The sequence below is a fragment of the Coenobita brevimanus genome, chromosome 14, assembly GCF_032717465.1.
Source record: "Coenobita brevimanus isolate Jiangsu-jjx chromosome 14, ASM3271746v2, whole genome shotgun sequence".
NCBI classification, from domain to species: Eukaryota; Metazoa; Arthropoda; class Malacostraca; order Decapoda; family Coenobitidae; genus Coenobita; species Coenobita brevimanus.
This window is the reverse complement of record NC_136967.1, coordinates 35,479,392-35,483,487: the sequence shown is the minus strand read 5'-3', so window position 1 is coordinate 35,483,487 and position 4,096 is coordinate 35,479,392. Positions and strand designations below refer to the sequence as shown.

Here is a 4,096-nt window from a genome sequence, read left to right as displayed (position 1 = left end):
GCACAACGGATTTTAAGCTTAATACAAAAGGACTGGCTTAAGTACCAGTAATGAATAATACAAAGCGTTTATGCAAACTAGGAGCTATAACTAAAATAAGCTTAATGTGGAGAAATAAAACACAAGTTTACATACAATAAACTCAAGAGAAAAGAACTGTAAATTTATTGATTACAATGAGATAAATTTACGTTACATGTTTCAGATGATTTCAGAATAAGAACACACTCACTCACTCAAAAGCTAAACTTAAACCTAGGAAAAACGAAAGAAAAATACTGGTCAGAGAGTGGGCTAAGCAGATGACTGGGCGTCGTTGCTGAGGAAGGACGCTGCACACGCTAAACCTCTCACCAGTTCACACTAGGTGGGAATTCAAGAACTCGCTGGACAATGGTGGCACTGCTCCACTCTGGGTCCAATCGAACCTGCTTCCACGACGCTCAAATCCTGACTGAATTCAAATTGTGAGAGGCGAGAGCAGGCCGTACTTGCTAATGGCTAACGAATTTAGTGTGAGCGATACATGCCCATAACAAATCACTCAGCGGAGGTGCTAATGTCGTGCACAAAGGCGATCACTTATGAAACAGTGAAAAATTGTTCTGAAAATACTCCCGATCGGGTGAATATGTGGTGGTTGACTGAGTGATACATACTGGGATTCCACTAGAATTCGCGGTTTCCCACTAAAGTTCAATGTCACGAGTTTATTTAAATATAGGATCACGCCAACTCGTGACAGACACCATGCCCCTTCTGCTGTTGAGGGAAAGTGTCCCACACTTGGAAGTGTGGCTCCTCCGGCACTTCATGGCATCCACCTTCAACATTGATAGGTGCCCCCACTCAGTCATGTCAGATGAGCCACACAGGATACACTTGTTTCCTGATGCTGTGCCATATGCCTGCCACACCCCTGCATCTGTGCCACATTACGGGAGGCTGAGGTCAAGAATCAGTTGGATGAGGACGTATGGAAGGGCGTGATTGAGCCAGTGCCAACATGGGAAGCAACTAAGTGGTGTTCAGCAATGGTGGTAGTAGCCAAAAAGTTGGGCCACCCAAAGCGCACTGTTGACTTCCAAAAACTCAATGCTGCCTGCAGTAGAAAGACACACCACACCCCTGCATCCTTCGATATGGTTTTAGGTATCCCACGCCACACTTACAAGATGACTGCTGATGCACACTGGGGTTTCCATTGGGTGGAGCGTGAGGAATCGAGCAAGAAGCTCACAACATTTATCACCCCTTGGGGTTGCTACAGGTGCCACAGTACCCCCATGGGACATTGTATAGCCCTAGATGCATACACCAATGGGTATGATGATGCCGTCATGGATGTCCAATGAAAACTCAGATGCATCGATGACATTCTACTGTACGACACCTGCACTGAGGATGAATTTTGACACACCTACGACTTCTTGGGGACATGCGCCAAAAACAGGATAACCCTCAAGCCCGAGAAATTCAAGTTTGGTAGAAGGGAAGTAGAATTTGTTGACTTTCACATAGGCTGGTACTCGTATAAATCCACAGAAGAGGGGCTGGCTGCTGTCAGGAACTTCAGTATGCCAGCCAAACCTTCCTTAACAGACATCCGGTCCTGGCATGGATTTGTTAACCAATTGGCACCATTTTTGGCCACAGCCCCCTTCATGGAGCCCTTTAGGGACCTCTTGTGCAAACCCCAGGGCAAGCAGAAGTACTGGGGATGACTGCCTTCAGAAGTTTCAGTAGGCGAAGCAGGCAGTGCTTGTTGGCCAACGATGGCCTCACCTTTTATGACAAGGACAAACCCACAATCGCCATGACGGATTGGAGCAAGGAAGGCATAGGATTTGTGATTCAGCAGTACTGCTCCTGCCTGTCGACAGAGGCTCCCTTCAGCTGCAAGAGCAGGCAGCATCTCATGCTCTGTGGCAGTCGATACTTGATGCCAGCCAAAGAGGGATATGCACCTGTGGAGGGTGAGACATTAGCAGCTGTCTGGTGGCTCTGCAAAGCCCGCCTTTTTCTACTCAGATGCCCCAGCTTAGTCCTAGTCACCTATCATTGCCCCCTCGTCAAGCTCCTAGGAGACAGAGCACTGAAGGACATTGTCAACCCAATGCTGTTCACCTTGAAGGAAAAAAACACTGCAGTTCAGGTTCCAGGTGAAATATCTTCTCAGAAAACGGAATTGTGCAGATGACTTCCTGTCCCACTACTCTGCCCTCCAGGTGCGGCCAGACACCACAGACGACGACTTGGCAGATGACCTTGATGTGGCCATGGCTATGGCAACTGTTGCTGCTCTCAGCCAGGAAAGGTGTATCACCCTGGATGATGCAGCGGTCCTCTAAGCCACGGCCGATGACCCCGATTACCAATTACTCCTGGCCAAAGTGTTGGCAGGTGACTGGCATGTGCAGAGATCACAGGAGACTGCCTGCCTGTGTCAGTTCTACAGTGTCAGGGACAGGCTGGCAGTGATGCAGGGACTCGTGACTTACACATTCGACCAGGGGTCCATTTCCCTGGTTATTCCCGAGGCCCTTCGTCACCAGGTGGCAGCCAACCTCCAAGTTGGCCACCAATGGCTCAAAAGCGTGCTAACAAGAGCAAGGCAGATGGTGTATTGGCCAGGATTGGAGGGTGACATTCAGTACTACAGAGACTTATGTGCTGCTGGTAATGCCCACGTCCTGTCCCAGGCAGCTGAACCATTTATTCTTATGCCACCACCAGAGTAACACTTCCAACACACAGTGGCAGGTCTGCTGCAGCTCGATGGTCAATTGTACCTGGCACATGCTGACAGACTCCAGGGTTGGCTGGAGATTGCCCATTTCCCAAGCGGCCTCCTCCAACAACCTCATGGCTCAGCTTCAAAAGTACTTCTCATGGTGGGAGCACCTGGGGGGATCTCCACTGATGGCAGAACCAACCTTGTTATGGTGGTACAAATCTAAACTGGCGGCTAGGGTGTGACGCGACCCTCTGTACAATGTTGCTATGTTTCCCAAACCCGCGATGTGAAACGGCTTTTATATATGTAAAAGGCATCACAAATAAGATAAACACATATCAGTACACTGTTAATGTGTGTATTATAATATATGAAAGAACAGTAAACTTATTATGCATGAAATATTTATACGGCAATTCAGAAACGTGGCATAAATATTTTACAGTGTTGCTAAAAAAAATGTCACTTTTATTGCCTTTTACCGTATTTCTGGGGTGGGTAATAATGTCACAATTATGATTATAAGATAATGTGCAGGAATATAAGTAAAAATATGCCAATTTCTTAGTAAAAGAAAAAATAATACATTACACCCTCGTGAGCGGCAACACTCACACAGACCCAGACTAACCCAGTCAGAGCCTCCTTGTGTCACTTTTCTTTGTGTCCTTACCTCCTGGGTGGTGTGGAAATAAAAAATTTACAATATGTACAATATAATGTAAAAAAAATAACCAAAATGTATCCTAAAACACCACAGATGAGAGAGAGAGAGAGAGAGAGAGAGAGAAGGGGGGGGAAGGCAGGCTAGGGGAGGTGTTGAGGAATGGAGGAAGGGAGGGAAGGAAGGAGGGAGAGAGTGATTGAGTGAAAAATCATGGTGCAGCACCAGCGAGGTCATCTGGTGACAAATGTAAAACAATAATAAATATTTTTATATATAATTAGATATAATAAAAAAAATAAAGAAATGAAAGTCACTTATAAAAGAAACAAAATACCCCAGGGTGATGCACATCTCCCCCAGGAGAGAGGGGGGGGGGCATCATGTGTATGGAAAACATGGCAATGCTGTACAGTTTCGTGCCTCAACCTAGCCACCAGTTTAGATTTGTCCTACCATAGCGATGATGTGTGCCATCTTCAAATGGAGGGGGGTGGGGATGTATATATATCTCCTCCGCCCACTACCCACAACTCGACAGCAGAGCAGAGGCTGCCATAAAGTCAGTCAAGGGACTGTTACGGATGAACACAGATGCCAGAGGCAGTCTCAACTGTGACAAGATGTCAGTGACTCTCCTACAATACCTGAAGATGCCCCTGCATGGGGTCAACAAGTCACCAGCCCCGCTGGGA

At 46.9% G+C, this 4,096-nt stretch overlaps 1 pseudogene; it reads left to right on the top strand.

Moving 5' to 3' along the window:
• Positions 1-2,031: 2,031 nt before the first annotated feature.
• LOC145390351 (uncharacterized) lies at positions 2,032-2,741 on the top strand (annotated as a pseudogene).
• The last annotated feature ends 1,355 nt before the right edge of the window (positions 2,742-4,096 follow it).